Below are 19,642 nucleotides of genomic sequence, written 5' to 3'. Positions count from 1 at the left end.
TTACAAAATTATTCACAACTCAAGAACAGAAAATCAAAAAATAACATTCATAAACTCTAATATCAATACATTTGTCAATATATGCATTAAAATGAAAATATAATAGTTACATCATTGATTAATTGGTTTAAGTTTGCAAGTCCTAGTATTGTGACTTTTGCGATTATAATGACCACATTTTAATGAACTTATAAATTCACCTACAGATGGAATCATTTGTTTTCTAGGTCTTTCAGTTTGATGTTTAACAATAGGAGGTAGTTCTTTCATAACGTCATCTTCAACCTCCAATTTAAATGAACTCCAACAGGTCGAATGCATCCTTTATATGTTCCTGATAGCGTTCTTATATAATAACACTCATACACATAAGAATATGTATCCAAATTAAGCATCTAAAGAATAGCAAATGCATGTGCACACGAAATTTTCTCAAAATCCCATACTCGACAATTGCAAGAACCCAAGTCTAGCTTCATTATGAATTGTTTATCTCCATCCATTACCTTGTATTCAGTGTTGCTAATGGGATCAACCTAATAGAAATATGAGAAAGTTATCAGTATTAACAAATGTATAAGAAAAATTAGTGTATATCAGAGATAGATACAGATAGGAGTCTATCGGTTTCTATCTCTATAGAGATAGACATCGGTAGACTATTTAGTCTGATAGACACAGATAGTAGTCTATCTGCGTATATTATAGATAGTCTATCAGTGTCGATCTCTGATTTTCACAGATAGAAAGTTTGCTAAGAAAAATGAGTAGATGTGATAGACAGTGATAGATTTCTATCACTATTTATCATTGGTAAAACTGCCACAATTGAAGAATAAAACCCACATTCCAATAGACTTAAATTACAATCGAAGAAGAGGAAACATCTAAGAAAAACAACATGTGATAGACAACGATAGAGTTCTATATCACTGTCTATTACTGACAAAATTGCCACCAATGAAAAATAGAATGAAACCAAAGCTAAAAAAAAAAAAAAACAGCGAATTTTCAATTGAAGAAGAAAAAGAATGTAAGAAGAAGAAGAAACTAAACCAATAATGAATAATAATTTTATTAACAAATTTATTAAAGAAGAAGAAGCTAAAAAACATTCTGAAAACATATAACAATAAGAAGAAAACAAATGTACCGAAGAAGGAGGAGAAAGATGAAGGGGAGTAGGAGGAGGAGGACAAATGTACGGGAGATGATAAAAAATAAGCGGTCGATCATGTTGTTGATGAATCAAACAATGAACAAATATCAGAGATGATGATAAAGAAGAGGCCAATCACAATGATAAAGAAGAAGAAATTGGCGATCAGAATACGCGCACAAAGTTCAAAATGAAAAGGGTAATTTGGGAATTTTTAAAAGAATAAAATGGCAAAACTTTGCGTGTCTAACTCTGTATTTTTAAAAATTTTAAATAGTTAAAAAAACATATATGATCATTTAAAATCAGTCAAGAAAGTATATTAAACTTACTTTTAAATTAGTAACCTTTTTTAAGGATTAAATCTTATTTTATCCACAATTTTTAAAGTTTGCTCTATTTTGATTTCTAAACTTTTGTCCACTTTGATTTGTAGTTCGTTAAATTTGTTTTATTTTGGTTTTTAAAATTTAAAATGTCTATTTTAATTATTCAACTTCTAGAAAATAATAGTTTTTGTTTTTATTTTTTTTATTTTAAATATTTTATGATACATTTGGATCATCTCACCTGTTAAAGGAGAACACATATCTACCAAACTCCATTGAGAATGTGAAGTGGAACACACTCATAATTGGAAAAGAGGGACCAAAGTTGGTAGTAAATATATGACACTAAAGAAAAAGTTGTTTTTTTCTTTTTCCTAATAAGTAATAATTGGAGATCAGAAGCACTTTGGGTTGGAGTTTTGTGCCCATTCTTTTGGATAAAAGTTGTAAGTAGTTGGATTGAGTTTCATTTTCTTTAGATAGAAACTTGAAATGATGGCACTCAAACATGCACAAATTATATGAGGAAAAAATTGGAGGTAAATTAAAAACTGTCACATGGTAATTTACTTTTTAAAAAGATTATTATTAAAAAAATTACTTTTTTTTACGTGTAGGAAAAAGAAAACCTGAACTCAAATACAATCTAAGCTATACTTTAGTATTACTCAATGATATGTATATTCATAAAATGCTACATTTTTAAAATAAGCCAAAGTCAATGTATTAGAACCAATCATTCGAGAACAAATAAAGTATGCTTTTAAATAAAGTGGTTCCAAAAGGAGCATATTCCACATATGAAGTTTCTTGATACTCTTCCAATCTTACTTTGTCATCAAAATCTCTTTTGTTTTCAGCTAATTTTCATATCTTACTTATCTAATTATGCAATAATTATGTTTAAATTGTAATTGTTTTGGTTGGTGCTATATATATATATATATATTTCGACTAGTAAGAATGAGGTATGTATAAAACAATTACATTACTTAAATGAATATCAAGATGTAACTCAACAACAGATCTACTTTGTTTTTTATGCTATATTTTAAAAGTGAGAGAGAACTGAAAGTTGGATTAATTATGTGTTATAGAACTAAATAAGCTCAACTAAATTGAGAATATTAATTTTTAAAGGAAAAAAAAAATACTTTTTTGGTGTTTAGATTTTTTTTTTTTTTTTTTTTTGTCTAATTTTCATTTATTTCTTAGATTTCAAAATGCTATAGTTTTAGAGGGTGTTTAGTCTATCAACTTGAAATTGAGTCGAGTAGGTTAAAATAACCACCATAGTATTTGGCCTATTAACTTCACAAGTTGGTATTAAATAACTCAACTCCACCAACTTCATAATGTTTATTATTGAAATTTATACATTTGTCAAGAAACTTCATCTTACTCTCTTTCTCCCTCCCTCCCTCCAATGTTTTCAATGACTCTTCCAGTTGGCTACTGTTGCGACCAACTCCAACAACAACCATCATCGAGCGACTATTATCACCTTACACCCTGATGACATACTTAGATGACCACCTCTGCCGATTACCTCCGACGAATACTGCTTCCAACAATATCTTCAATGACTACCTCCAACTTTTATCACAGCATGACTACCACCACCGCATGACCAACTCTATCAATCATCTTTAATGACTAACTCAAATGATGAACTATGCCAATCATATTAAAAAAAAAAAAAAAAAAAAAAAAAAAAAAAGGAACTTGGCTGGTGAAAGCATTTTTAAATATAAACTTGAAATCAGACTTTTGTTTTTCGTGTTATGCCACAGTGTATAAGGGCACAAAGACGCTCTCACCTTTGCATAGCCTCGGGTTTGGGCACCGCACATAGCGCTACGACACTGCTTTAGGGACATTTTTGTAAATTTCGTTTCTTTTCTTTGGTTGATGCTTCTCTGTTTTGGTTCATTTTAGTCCCATTGTCGCTCCAATGGTCAATTTGAACGGATTTGAATCCCGACGAAAGCATGTGATTGCGTTCTTTGATTTCTTGAACGAATTAAAAATACAAATAATAAAGAAAATGTTAAGTTACATACCTTTGTTGATCCATAATTTCAGCAAAATCTTCTCCTTGAACTGATAGTCTTCTCTTTGAAGTCTCCCTTTTCCATGAAATCTTCCTTACTATGACTTTACAAGGATTCGACTTGTGGGAACCACTCTTGAAAGATCAGAGGGAATAAGGAAGAAGAATTTTTAAAGAACCATTTTCTAAAAACTGGGAGAATTTTCTTGGGAGAGAAATCTCTGCAGATAATTATAGAGATCATTTTGTAGAATGTAGAGTGTAGAATGTGAGTTCTATGTGGGCCCCGTAGGCCCTATTTATAGATCTCTACTAGTCACTCCTAATCCTATTAAAGAATCCCTTTGTAAATGTGTTAAATTAAATATTCAATAATATCTAAAAAAAATATATATTTTCATTTAATATCTCATATTAAAAGGTTTAAAATATTTAAATAATAATTAAATATTTATCTTTTGCAAATTCTCTTTCACTTGAATCTCATTCAAATAAATAAATTAATTATTTAAATCATATTCAAATTAATTAATTCTCTCATCATCTATTTAATTCGAATCTTATTCAAATTAAATACTTTATTTATTTATATGGATATCATCCAAATTAATATTTAATTATTTGAATCATATTCAAATAAATTAATTCTCCATATAATAAAGTTATAATTTGAATCTCATTCAAATAAACTTTATAATAATCATATAATTAATTGTATCCAATATAGTTTTTCCTAGATCTGATTATTTCAAATTTTCTTTGAATATATTTGATCCTTGTTTGTCTATGGTGAGCTAGCAAGGGAACCTTATGAACCTAAAGATTATAAGCTCCTGTAATTACTTCTTTTCTTTAAGTACCATCATTACTCTAATGAACAAGTTGTTTATGGTTCAACCATAAACTAAGTCCCTCATGGACCAGTGAGAGGGTGAGCCTCTTGTTCAAAACCCAAAATCAACAATTAAGGGAACTACTCATCTACTTACTTTATAGGGGAAGAAGTGAATTTCATCTTGTGAAGTTATGTTCCCAACTCCTCATTTAGTCAAGTTCTCAAAATGGTAGGTTTATTGAGTCGGCAACTCAAGCCACTCTCATCCGTGCAAACCAAAGGACTGACCTTACAGACAGGAGTTCATAAATCACTCAAGATTAAGTTCGAGTCACATGATCATCTTATGAAATATTAATCTCATCAATTAACAGATTACTAAGAGAGATTAAATATTTTATAGTCCGATCTTATACAAACTCGTTTTATAGGATACCCTCATTTACATGTCTCCATATGAACGGTTTGGATCAAATTATTTGTAACCATTACAAAGTAGGTCATACCATAGTGTCACCAGGATAAGACACCTAACCTTATCCATATACTATAGACCTTTAGGTTATTTCTTGAAAATGATCCATCTGTATGTCAACTACTGTTCAATACTACATGTAATAATCATAGATTTCTCTGGTTCATAAAATAATTTAATATTACATAATTAATAATTAATTAATAAACTAATTAAATACAAGGCTTTAGGCTACAAATCCCAACAAATTATACTCCATTAATGCTAGATACCTACAAATCATAGAATAAACAGGTAAAATTATAGAACGAGTCTGAATTAAGTGGAATAAGATGATACCTTTCGGTAGCTATCACCTAATCATTGCCCATTTATAAAGGATATTTGTAATACATAGTAGAATAAGAGAAAAAATCTAAAAATATATTACATTTTAAAAATATTTGCAAATATGGATGAGTTGACTAGTTAATCTTTGAATTTTTTTTAATTTCCAATTTCGCCCTCTTTTGTCTTATTTTGTTGTACAACTTTTTTTTAGTTTTTTATTTTATTTCTCTTCTTTGATTTTTGCTTTTTCCCTCCCTATTTTCATTTTTTCATTTTATTTTCTTTTTTAGTTTTTGCCTCTTCTCTTTTTTTATTTTATTTTATTCTTTCATTTATCCGATTTTTGCTTCTTTCCTTTATTTTTTTTTATTTTCTTTCATTTCCTTATTTTTTTCCTTTCTTTTTTTTTTTTTAATTTTCTTTTCTTTCTTCAATTTTTTTTATTCTTTTTTTTTATTTTCTTTCTTCACCTCTTACTTATTCCTTTTTTTAATTTTTATTTTCTTCCATTTCTCCAATTGTTGCTTCTTCCCTTATCTTTTTTTTATTATTATTTTATTTTCTTGTCTTTTTCCGATTTTTTGCTTCTTCTCTTTCTTTTTCTTTTTCTTTTTTAGTTTTTCTTTCATTTTTCCAAAAAAAAAATTTCTATTTAATTTTCTTTCTTTTTCTTCAATTTTTGCTTCTTCTCTTTCTCTTATTTTTAAACTTTTTCTTTCCTTTATTTGAATTTTTTCTTCTTCCTTTTTTTTTCACAAAAATTATGAGGCTGAGTTCTATAAGCATAACTTGAAAGTATTCAATTCATAAGTGACTTAACACCAACAAGCCAATCATCAAGTTTGATTATATTTTCGTAGTTAATAGCTACTTGTAGAAATCTATCATTGATAGCCAACTTAGTGAATTTAATTAATAAAGTTGAATCTCGAACTAAAATGTAAGTGGAATGCCTAGAAGTTATCACTAATAGAGCGTTTATCAGTGATAGAAGTTATTATCGAAAAGAAAAGAGACTTATAAATGTTTCGGAAGGACAAGAAAGGGGCAAAAAGGTGTTCAGTGGTTATGATTGATAGAAGCTACTACTAATAGCATGTTACCAATGATAGGAGCTAATACTAATAGCATGTTATCGATGATAGAAGTTATCTGATAATACGTTATCGGTGATAGAAGCTACCACTGATAGCACGTTATCAATGATAAAGAACTATCACTGATAGCATGATATCAGTGAGATCGTTGATAGCATCTTATTAGTGATGTTATCAGTGACAAAAGCTATCACTGATAACCACAATATGAGTGATGTTAGTGATATCGGTGATAAAACTTAAGTGATATCTATATATCGAGTTTCTTTCAAAGGTGATAACCAGTTATAGAAATCTATCATTAATAGCTTTAAGTGTTAATATTTCAAGGTTGATTCTAATTGATGAAAGTCTATCAGTGATAATGGCTGATAGCTACTATCAGTGATAGTCATGATAAAAGATTATTAGTGATAACTACTATGGTAATCAAAGTTATTGGTCTTCTTTCAAAGTTGATCACTATTTATAAATCTATCATTGATAGCCACTGATAGCCTTAAATAGTAATATTTCAACATTGATTCCAATTGATGAAAGTGAATCAATGATATATTTCAAGATTGTATTAATTTTTCTAAAATTGAAAGCTATCGCTGATAGCAACTATCATCGATAGCAATTGATAGAAGCTATCAACGATAGCAGCTGATAGAACCTATCAGTGGTCATCACTGATAGCAGCTATCAGTGGTTATTACTGATAGCTGCTATCAGTGATAGCTTTTAATTTGAGAAAACCGGGAAGAAGCGAAGAAAATGGTGGCTAAGCATGGTTTTTAGTCTTTTACCATTTATTTGATCTATATATGCAATTATTTTATCCTTGTATTACATATTCTATTATTTTGGGCTTAAATTCTATTTATGCAACTAGTCCATTTATAAATACATAAAAACGCAACATCAAAAGTGAAAAATCAACTCTAACATACACCCTCTTCAATTAAAAATAATATTTCAGGGCTATCATAATTGCAAGATAATCATATATAACATTTATAAAACATATGAATACGTTTGCGTTGTTTCCATAATTGTAGGATAACAAATACATAGACTGCTAATTAGCTTACCATCAAAGTTGAAGAGTACATATCTATTTCAATTTATCTTCTTGTGATTTCACAAGTTGTAAGACCATGTCTTTCAAGCTAACTAAAATAAACCATAAAAAAACTAAACTCTATAATAAAAATTGAAAAAAAAAAACTCTCTCAGTGCCATATAAAAGATCGAGACGAGCTCAATTTTCTGAAGATTTATGAAAAACCATTGGAAAATCTAGTCTCATAATGTACTCATAGTAAAAACACTCTCCTGACGTTATATAAAGTGTCATGAAAAGGGCCCTATCCTGACGCAAACTTGAGTAGCCTCGTGATAGGTCCCCAAAATATCTTATCCAGCCACTTATAAAAGCATTAGAAAAAATTTCATCGAAAAGTACGAAAATTCTTGTAGTCATATATGCATAATAAACCATGAGCTACAATTTGATATAAGATACCATAAAAAAACCCTAATCCTTTTGATACCCTACGTACTTTTTTAAACTAGTTTAGGAACACGTGCAATGCACGTGAGATCTTGTTGTTTTAATTAAAATTTAAATATTTGACATGAAATTTAAAGGTATAGAAAGATTCATTTTGACATGATTCAATTATGCTTCCTTTAAAATAACGAAAACTTTTGATTTCCATTTTTCTTTAAGAACTTTAATCTCTATTGTAAGAGAGATACTATAATTTGAGATACCATTGTTTCTGGTACAGAAGTTCCTATAAAAGTGAAAAAATTCCCTACTTTGAGTGTAGACCTCAATAGAAACTGAAGAGTAATGGCAACAAGTGATTGAGTTTAATAATTCCTCATAAAAAATTATTGATTGATGAGATATAGTAATATGGAGAAGACTAAATTGTTTCAAGCACTGACAGAACCAGAAGTGTCCCTTGTTTCAAAAAGAGGAGGATGGGTTATTTACAATTCATTTAATGGTCAGAGGCAAAATTGAAGGTTAAGTAGTGGTAATTAGACCTAACAAGAACGAAATCACGTTCTGTAGGATTTAAACCTACACCATCGAGTTTTGGAGACTCACGTTCTACCGAACTGAACTAAGAGCACTTTCTTATTAAAGTAGATATGACTATAAAGGAAAGGATGATTTTTGTACCCAAGCTTGAACAATGAAATATTTTGTATGTCTAATTTGAATTGATCTGAATGGATCCCTCGTTACTACCCAGAGGAGAATTAATAGATAGGAATGATAAAATTGAAACCCATAACATTTTGTACCCAAAACAAGTTGCGCTACATCCCCTTCAATTGGTTTACGATGGTCATTTTAAAGAACATTTTTAGACATTTTGAAAATTTTGAGACAAATAAAAACAAAATGACTTTTTATTTATTCTATGGTGTGTGATTGTAATATGAAAAAATATATAAAATAAAAAATAAAACTAAAAATTAAAATCAAAATACGTATTCTAAAATATAGAAAAAAAAAGTTGAAATGTTTAAAAAAAAGGCCTAGAGAAAAACCAAAATTTAAAAATAAAATTATTTTCAATTATAAAGAGATGTGATTGTAATGTTATGAATACAAACACACATGAAACCATAAAAATCATATACATTAAAGATCTGAGCCCAACGAATTCACGTTGTCTCCATAAGACAAATTTACTTACCCTAATGTCGGAGTTTAAAGAGTAATTGCCTCCCAGGATAGAACAGATCACCTTTCCTATGGATGTAGCATCCCATCTACAAGATACACGAACTAAATTTCATGGATATACCGAACTTCTTTAGAAAATTTTGAAGATGGAGAGAACTTTTTAAAGTAAGAAAATGCTAAATGTTTAAATCAAATTGAAGAAATGACATATTTATTCACTAATTCGTGGTCATTTGAATAGTTGTGCCCTTTCTTCAATTTGGTTATTTATGAAAGGATGCAATCATTCATAAAAGAACACAACTTATGGAATTCAAGAGTTACATACCATTTATTCCAACAATCCCCCATAAATGGTAAGTTGACAAATTAAGATAGAAGATACAAGAAAATGCTCGGTATTTCCTAATGAACAACCTGCATTAGGATAAGTAGTATAAACTTTGAACTTTTCCTAGTGAACATCAATCCAGTATACTTAGTTAATCAGTGGACTTAATGCCTTGAACTGTCAACCGTTCTAGAGTAAACTAAGATAATAAAAGTCACAAAAGTTTCTCATTGTAACAAAATTTGTTCTCATAACTGTGTTGATTTTTGCCTTGAACACCGCATGGTCTCACGAGTGTTTTAGAGAATTCACCTTAAAATTCTCATAGAAGGGGACCCTTCACACTCACATAGGTGATTTCTATATAGAGCATTCTATATGCTCCTTTCATAAATAATTACTTAACCACTTATAGAAACCATTAAAAGCACAATGTTTACCCTAAAACCACACCAGCACTATATCATATTCTTTAGAATGGGCAAGAGATCAAAATTTTAACGTAGTGCTCATTAAGTTGTCTAAGGTCGGTTTAGTCATTGAACCTAGATCTTGGGATCTCTAGTCAACTAGGTTGGGTTGCCTCTCTAGTTAACATTTTAAAATTAAAGGCTTTAATCCTGTTCTTCTTGATAAACTTTCAACTAACTCTCTAGTTAAACCTTTAGTAAGTGGATCCACAATATATTCTTTTGACATCACAAATTCAGATTCCATTGTGGATCGTGCTATACATGTTTGTTTAGAGGATTTCCAAGACACAGCTCCACCTCCAAGAGTGAAAATGTAACCATTCGTGGATTTTAAGTCTTTTGTATTAGATATCCAATTACCATCACAATAACCTTCAAGTACAGCAAGATATCTAGTATACTGTAAGCCATAATTTTTAGTGTGCTTTAAGTATCCTAAAATTCTCAATATAACTTTCCAATGATCTTGACTTGGATTGCTCGTATAATGGCTTAGCTTGCTTATAGCATATGCTATATCTGGATGTGTACAACTCAGGATGTACATTAAATTGCCAATTATGCGAGAGTATTCTAGTTGTACTATACAATCTCCATCATTTTTAGCTAAATGAAGACTAGTATCTATCGGGGTACTTGCTATCCCAATGTCACGCCTTTTAAATTTCTCAAGTATTTTATTGATGTAGTGCAATTGAGATAACACTAACCCTTGTGGGGTTCTAAAAATTTTAATTCCTAGAATAACATCTTCGATACCCATATCTTTCATCTCAAATTTCTTGGCCAATATTTGTTTAGTAGCTTTAATGATATTGATATTGCTACCTAAAATTAGCATATCATCAACATACAAGCATATAATAACATGGTCATTCTTATTACTTTTAACATATACACATTTTTAACATTCAGTAATTCTAAAGCCATTTGCCAACATTACCCTATCAAATTTTTCATGTCATTGTTTTTATGCTTGTTCTAATCCATAAAGAGACCTTATTAATTTGCAAACTTTTGTTTCTTGACCAGGTGAAACAAACCCTTTAGGTTGTTGCATGGAGATCTCCTCATCTAACTCACCATTTAAAAAGGTTATCTTTACATCCATCTGATGTATCTCAAGCCCATGCAAAGTTGTTATTACTATGAGCATGTGAATGCAAGTAATTCTAGTAACTGATGAGTAAATATCAAAATAGTCAAGTCCTTCTTGTTGTTTGTAACTTTTGGCTACAAGTCTTGCCTTGTATTTATCTATCGACCCATCGGTCTTCATTTTCCATTTAAAAATCCAGTTACATCCAAGCGGTACTTCACAGTAGGAGATCAACCAATTTCTAAGTGTGATTATGCATAATGGATTCAATTTCACTATTCACAACTTCTTTCCAATATGGAGCTTTTGGAGAGGACATAGCCACCTCAAATGTTTGAGGTTCATTTTCTAATAAATATGTCAAAAAATCAGGCCCGAATGATTTTCAGATCCTCACCTGTTTACTTGAGTTCCTTTTCCTTATTTAACTCAACATTTGATATATTTTGAGGTTGACTCGTTATAGTATCAAGAAGTCGTTTTTGTAAACTTGCTTCAATAGGACATGTTATGTGGAAATATATTTCCAAAGAATGTTGCATTCTTTGATTCCATGATTGTATTAACATGTATATCTGAAATATTTGATTTATAGACTAGAAATCGATACACACAACTATTGTTAGCGTAACCAATGAACATGCAATCAATTGGTTTTTTGTCCTATTTTAACCTTTTTGGTTGAGTTACTGCAACCTTTGCTAGGCACTCCCATACTTTTAAATATTTGTATGAAGGTTTTCTTCCTTTTCGTTCTTCATATGGAATTTTTTGTGACTTCTTACGAGGTATTCTATTTAATAGGTAATTCGTTGTTAACAAAGCTTCTTCCCACAAATTTTGGGGTAAACCTGAATTTATAAGTATTGCATTCATCATTTCCTTAAGTGTTCGGTTTTTATGTTCAGCAACTCCATTTGATTGAGGTGAATATGGGGTCGTAGTTTGGTGATGATACCATGTTTTAAACAAAATTATTCAAAGGGAGGACCATATTCACCACCTCTATCACTTCTGATTACCTTAATCGTTGTGCTTAGTTGATTCTCGACCTCATTTTTATAAAGTTTAAACATTTCAATTGCCTCATTTTTGCTTCTCAGCAGATACACATAACAATATCTTGTGCAATCATCTATAAAAGTAATAAAATACTTTCTACCACCTCTAGTTTGCACAAATTTCAAGTCACAAATATCACTGTGAATTAACTCTAATGGTTATTTAGTCATTCTATCAGTGGAATGAAAATGTGCTTTAGTCATTTTTTATTCCACACACACCTCACATTTATGAGTTGCTTCAAATTCAAATTTTGGAATCAAATTCATATTAATTAGCCTATGCAAAGAGTTGCAATTGACATGTCTTAATCTACTATGTCAAACAAATGACTCAATGATATAAGCAAAAATAAAACTTTTATTATTATTAATACTTTTGGGTACAACTGTGAGTACATTTAACTTGAACAAATCATCGCTCAAATAACCCTTTCCAACATACATATCATTCTTGGAAAGTACAAACTTATCAGATACAGAGACCAACTTGAACTCATTTTTGCTAAGCAATGAACTAGCGACTAGATTCTTGCAAATATGAGGAATATGAAGCACATTGTTGAGAGTGAGTTCCTTGTCATTTTAAGGACCACTTAAATGATGTGTGAACACCCGAGCGGAAGTGGACCGTATCCCATTTTTATAAGTTTATAGAAATAGAGAAATTCATAATAAAAAGAATCATATGCATTCTAAAATTACAACATGCTTCAAAAACAAAAAGATGAAATTAAATTAGGGATAGGAGAAAAATATCCAAGATTCAAAACTCTCAACGTAATTCCTCTCTTACAACAATTTCAACGAATTCTCCTTGGAAGTCAAACCAAGAACAGCGATGCTTTGAATACCGCCATAAAAGCAACCTTGATATTCTCCTTTGGGTTGAGAATCCATGAGAGGAATGGGCTTCGTGATAATTTTGGTAGAGGGAAAAGAGAGACTTTTTAGAGGAAGAAACTTGCAGAACTTGTTATGTATTTTTTTTATTATTATTTTTATTATTATTATTATTATTATTATTATTTTTTTTGTAAAACGAAGGAGAAGAAGGAGATAAAGGAGATCTCTAAAAAAAAATTCCCACTCCTATGATTAAAAATTGAGAGAAATAGGGGAGGGAGTTATGTCTTAATTAAATTCAAAATTTAAATAATAAAAATTAAAAAACTATTTTTTTAATTTAAATAATATATATTTATATAATAACTAATTTACTATATATAACATATTTCAAACTTTTTGTTATATCTAATATAACATATAACATATAACTTATAGTTTATATTATATTATATATCATACAAATATAGTTTAATATTCTCTCAACATATAGTATTCAATATGAATCAAATTCATATTAAATTTAACCTATTTATTTATTTGAATCATATTCATATAAATAATATTTGAATCATGTTCAAATATTTATTTTCTCTCAAATAAAAGTTTATATTATAATGTATAAAATACATTATATTAATTATATCATATATAATTACTTCTCTCAATTAATTTGAACAATTCAAATTCATCCAAAATTAATTCGATTCTCAATAATCCCAGTTAAGCTACCGAGGGAACCTTATAGACTTATAGATTTGAAACTCCAATGGTACTTGATTAATTAATTAAACTATTTAATTAAATTAACCAATTTCCATTAATTGTCGTTCACAACTCATTCAAAATTCAGGTCAAGTTATCTATGGTCATCCTAGTGAAATGTAAGTCTCTTTTTATTAACGGTGTTATATAACGAGACTATTCATTCCGTGGTTTGGTCTTATACAAACTATTTATATAGAACACCCCTGCCACATGCTTCCACATAAATGATCAGGATCAGATCATTTTTGTAGCACTTTACAACAATTATAACAACTACAACGTGGGCCGTGTTCGTAGTATCACCAGGATAAGGTACCTAGCCATAACTATCTACTACAGACCATTTGGGTTATCTCTTAAATATGATCCACTTGTATGTCTCTACATACATATTTAAGGTACAGAAGATAACCTTGAATCTTAGTTTATTCGTTTTGTGGGTTAATGCTACTAAATGTCAAATAAAATACCTCTTATTTTATTAGATAAATAAATTATTTGTACATTACAATTATAAACTACAAGACCCACGAGATTTAGGGCATCAATCCAATAATTTTAACTCCACACACATATATATATATTAACTCGAGACTTCAGAACTCAACTCAGTAGCCTAAGTTCCTTAGTTCTTTGACTTTAATGTCTATGAACTAATTTTAAGTAAATTTTTAATCTTGATTAAAAAATAGTAAAATTTAATTAATTATAATCATTTTAATGATGTTAAATTAAGTAACAAACATTTAACTTAAAAGATCGACTAGAGTATTTAATTAAAAAATTGAGGTTAAAAGTATAAATCTTGAAACTTAGAGACTAAATTGAATAAAAAAAACTCGTATCTCAACTATAACATTATAAAGTTGAAATTTATGGAGTAAACTGAAGTCAAACTAAAAACTTAAGTACTAAAAGTGTAACATTTTGCAAATCGACCCAAAACCTAGAGACCAAAATGGTTTTGATTTATTTTCTAAAATACAAACCTTTTATTGAGCATGTTGAATAACAACTACTAATTTCTATTTTTTTTATTTTATTTAAAGTGAGACAAATATATATATAATTTAATTAAAAATAATTTTCAGCCATAGTTAGTTTAATTCATTTTAAATAACCTAATAAAGTGAACCATCATAAAAGTTAGTATTTGTGTAACATATTACAAGCTATGGCAATGTCATAATTTGAGGACGTGGGTTAATTATATAATGACATATACATGGGGCTAAGGTTTAATTACTATCCATAGTTGAAAGTCTTGAAAATAAAATATTTGAACTTTTCAAATAAGGGCTATGGAATAATGAGCAATAAGAGAAGATTCCAATCTAAATGAAAAGGAAGTCTCCACAATCAAACTTTTCCCACTCATTTTTTTTCTTTTGTAAGAACATTGTCAGAAGACATTGAAAGCAACTCTCAAAAAAAGTTAAAAAACTTTGAATATAAATTATTTATTTATTTATTTTTAAAGGCCATATAATTGAGAAGACCTTGACCAACACTATAGCATTTCCATTACTACAAAAATAGGCCAATAGCCACATAATTGGCCAAACCCTCAACCCATGAGAAAAAATTCAAAAATAAAATAAAATAAGATATGCCTTCCAATATTCTTCCCTAAATACCATCATATCAGTCATCCATTTTAACTTTCTATTTTCTTATCATTCACACTGTTAAAGTTTAAATGTCAACTCAACAATTGGATGGTATTATATATGTTATAAAAGAAAAAAAAAAAAAAGATTAAGTATAATTAGACTGCACCTATCCTTGTAGGACTCGTCCAACATCCAATCAAATTGTATTACATGACACAATTTTTTTAATTCTTTTTAAGTGAATAAAATAAATGAGGAATACAGGAATAGGTACAACTTAGACTACACCTAGTCATTCCCCGTTATAAAAAATAAGAAGTTACGAAAAAAAAAGTATAATTGTTATTTCCTTAATAAATAAAAGCTTCCATTCATACCTTCGTGTTTCAACATTTTCTTATTAGTAGTGATTAATATTAAATACGATTGATGATAACTTGATATAATATCATACTTAATAAAATATGGAGAATGATTTAAGCCATCCAAAAAAGTATAAATCAAATTGTCCAATAATAACTTTTAGAAATGTGGAGAGGGATTTTTTTTAAAGAAAAAAAAATCTCTTTATGTGATTTAATCTATCATCTATTTCTTTTCTTTTCTTTTTCTTTTTTTTTTTTTTTTTGTTGATTCTCATATCCCATAACCTTATCATTAGTATCTTATAATGAATAGAAATAACATAATTTAAAAGTGTTAAATTACAAGAAACTAATTAATCAGTAACCAAATTTATGTTAAAAATTGTATATAATTTTGAACAAAAAAAATAAAAATTGTAATTTTAATGGAAATATCAATTCTTTTATATGTATATATAAAAGGAATATTTAAATTAGCACGCCAAGCATTACTTGTCTATATCGGGGATTTGTTTTATATATTTTGTTTAGAACTTTACACTATAGTGGAAATATCCATTCACCTTGTTCTTTTTAATGTTATTTTATTACACCAAAATATATATATATATATTTAGCTTTTTGTCTTTTCTATAATTCATGTATTAATTTGTAATAGTTCATTCTTAAAGAAATTTAAAAATTGTAGTCCAACGGTTAGGACAATTGCCTTCCAAGCAATAGACCTGGGTTCGACTCCCAGCAAACGCATTTTATTTTGACCTTTTTTTCTTTTAAAGGATTTCACTATTTTTTATTATTATTATTTTTGAAAAGGATTTTGAATTGAAATTAATTTAATGGGTAAAATATTTAGATCTACAGTGTACTAATTAGGAGGAAATCCATAATGTAAAAGAAAAGAAGGCCTTCTAGAAAGACAATAGCCAACTAAGATTACAAAGAAAATTGGATCTTCTAGAAAAGCAAATGATGATGGCTTCTTATTTCATTCAACAAGCCATCTAAAAAGTTCTCTCACAAATTAGTCTTCTAAGTCTTTAAATTCATGTGTGTTTATTTTCTTTCCTGTTTCACACATTCATATTAGTTTCACTTCAACTTTTAACATAAAAGATTAAAAATTTAAACATTTGACTTTAAATAAATGAATATATGTCAATTGCCGTTTGAATGTAATATTGGTAGTTTATGCACCTAACCTCTAGAGATACCTAAGTCAATATAAAAATTATAGAACTGAGAAAAAATAGAAACCTAAGATATCTCATATGAAATCATAATGATGTATTTATAGGAGATTTGATTTAGAGTCTATCTTTTGTCCTACTAAAATTAAGATATGAGTTTCTTAATCCCAAATAAGCTAAGATACAAGTATTTGAATCTTCAACGATTATTCCAATGATTACATATTTGATTTGATTGATGTTTCTTTCGTCTCTTCAAACGATCGATTTTATCTTATTTTACTTTTTTTTTTTTAAATCTTGATTCTATATTATCTGGAATTTTAGTTCTATTCTATCCTAGTATAAATTTGGATTTTTTTTTTTTTTTTAATGAAGAGGCAATAATTAATTAATATATTTATTTCTAAAAAAGAATTTCTTGAAAAAAGAAAAAAAAAAAAAAAAAAAAGAGGAAAAAGGGTCTTCTAGAAAAGGTAAGATAGTAGTGCTTGGGGTTTGAACTTTCTTTTTCTCATCAAGTCTTTTATTTTCCAATAATGACCAACGTTTAATTTTGAAAATTACTTTGAAAAAGAGTGTATATTCCATTTACTTTGCTAACTATTCTAATATATGTGTCATATTTTATATAGGAAAGTTACTAAAAAACGAAAAATACCCTTTTTCTTATACCGAAAATCTTGAATTTTTTTGAGTGTATTAAATACACTCTTTTAGAATTTGTTTTAAAAATATTTTGTGAGACATATAATTAAACTATTGTTATAAGTGAGTTAATTTAGATTCATTATTAAGTTTGACTTTCAAAATCATAAATACAACAATTCTTAGATGTGTGTAGTCTTCTTCAAATGTCACATTAATAAAATAGGGGGATTAAAATCAATAGGGCAAATGACAAAAACCATCCCCGTATAAACTTGAGATTCAATTTGAACCCTTAAACTTATAATAGTCGTAGAATTTGGATTCCAGTGATAAAAATTAAACAATCAAACTTATACAAATTTACAACTTTTGTAATTTTGTAAGCTTGAGAATATAATTTTAACACTTGAATAAATTTAAAACTCAATTCTTACCATTATCATTATATTTCAATGGTGGTTTTTATAATTTTCTAAATTAATACATGAATATTTTAAAGAAAAATCTTACTAAATTGATTCGCTTATGTAATTTTAGGGGTTTAATCGATAAAACTATAAGTTTTCCTATAATATTTATATAAACGAAAATGGTATAAATTGATACCGTTGTGAAATTACTGAATTTAAATTTTTATTTTTACAAAGGGATGGCAGGTCTGCATGGATGACGATTTTTCATTTGACAAGAATAAAATATCTCATTGCATATTTGTCCACGAGTCGCAAAAATTACACAATATCACAAAAAACTACTTTAATGTCAATAGACTAATTAATTAATCTATATTGTATTTACTTGTTGGTTGTGTGAAAATTTTAATTTAGTCAGCTTCTGGATATATTTGATAATTTGCTTATTATTCCACATGTATGTATTTAATTTAGGAGTTTTTTTTTTTTTATTTTTTTATTTTTTTAATTTCGGACACGTGTGTCATGTGTGGGGAATCTGTAACAAAATGGGAGAGTAGAGCACAAGAATCTAACACATATTGGATGTGGTTCCTACTTTAATGTTTCAAGAAAATCTTCCTATTATTTTTGAGAAGGTATTTTGGAAGTTGTTTATTTTGTAGACACCATTTTTGGTCCCTTCCAATTAATTAAAAAAGAGATTTTTAAATAAAAAGTCATCTTTGGGCCACACTACATAAAGGCCTTTAAATTTGAATTTTTTTTAAAGAAGTTTTTTATGTTAATTTTGGACCGTTTTACACTCTTTCCATTTATTTATGTTAATTTTATATTTTTATATATATATTTCTCTATTTTCGAAGTTCTCTTCGAGATATACATTTATTATGGAGAGAGAAAATGTATTTAATATTATTTTTTTCCATTTTTAGTTGGACGGAGAAAATTGTATTTAATATAATTTTTTTTCCATTTTCATTTGGGGAGAGAAAATGACATTTAATATGATTTTATTTTTCATTTTGTTTTTCATGTTGATTTTATTACATTTAATATGTAATATTCCATGTTTATTTGGAAATGTTCTAACAAATATATGAAATATACTGGTAAATGTATTTGATATGTACTCAAATACTTGGTTTCATGGCAACTTGTTGGTTTTTTTTTTACGAATTCATAGTTATTTTTAAATATACCTTAGAACATTATATTAAATGCTTGCAAATATTCGAACCAATATGTGAAATATAAATGTACTCAAATAGATTGTTGTACCATTCAAAAATTTCGATATAATCGTATCCATGTGACAGTACAATATAAATCACAGTGTATATCTTCATCCATATCACAGTATATATCATAAATTCAAAGGAGTAGAAAACAAACAAAAATATTTACCACAGTATATAAATCACAGATGGATTTAATATTCAGCATAGAATATATATAAGTGTATATATATCATAAAACAAGAAATCTAAATATAAAAAGCATCATCATTTATATAAAATAAACGATTATATATATCAAGTATATATATGTACATTTATTCCTTGATTTGTGTGTCTAAGAACCCTTTCCATCTTCATCTCTTCTTCTCTCCATTGTCATCTTCATCTCGTCCAAAACCCGCTTGTCGGTCGGATCTTCTCGCCCCGTGCCTCAATCAGATCTTCAACCCATGCCGTCAACAGATCTTTTTACCTTGCGCCGTCAACCAGATCTTTTTGCCCTGCGCCCCAACTACTCACGCTACGCTCAGACCAAATCTGCTCGCCTCCCAACGTCAATTTGCCTCATGCTATTCGTCTCCCATTGTCAGCCGCCTGCAACTCACGCCATCGAAAAGA

The 19,642-nt window shown here is 28.5% G+C and overlaps 1 long non-coding RNA gene across 1 annotated transcript; it reads right to left on the bottom strand.

Annotated features, from left to right (window-relative positions):
- Positions 1 to 291: 291 nt before the first annotated feature.
- Positions 292 to 1,325, bottom strand: LOC150033362 (uncharacterized). The gene is made up of 2 exons (XR_016524057.1): positions 1,154 to 1,325; positions 292 to 536 (listed from the first exon to the last, which is right to left on the bottom strand). It is a non-coding gene; the product is annotated as an uncharacterized LOC150033362 (long non-coding RNA).
- Between the last annotated feature and the right edge of the window lie 18,317 nt (positions 1,326 to 19,642).

This window comes from Benincasa hispida, chromosome 10 (assembly GCF_027475165.1).
Source record: "Benincasa hispida cultivar pf3 chromosome 10, pf3_genome.v1.1, whole genome shotgun sequence".
NCBI classification, from domain to species: domain Eukaryota; kingdom Viridiplantae; phylum Streptophyta; class Magnoliopsida; order Cucurbitales; family Cucurbitaceae; genus Benincasa; species Benincasa hispida.
This window is presented reverse-complemented; position numbering and strand designations above follow the sequence as displayed.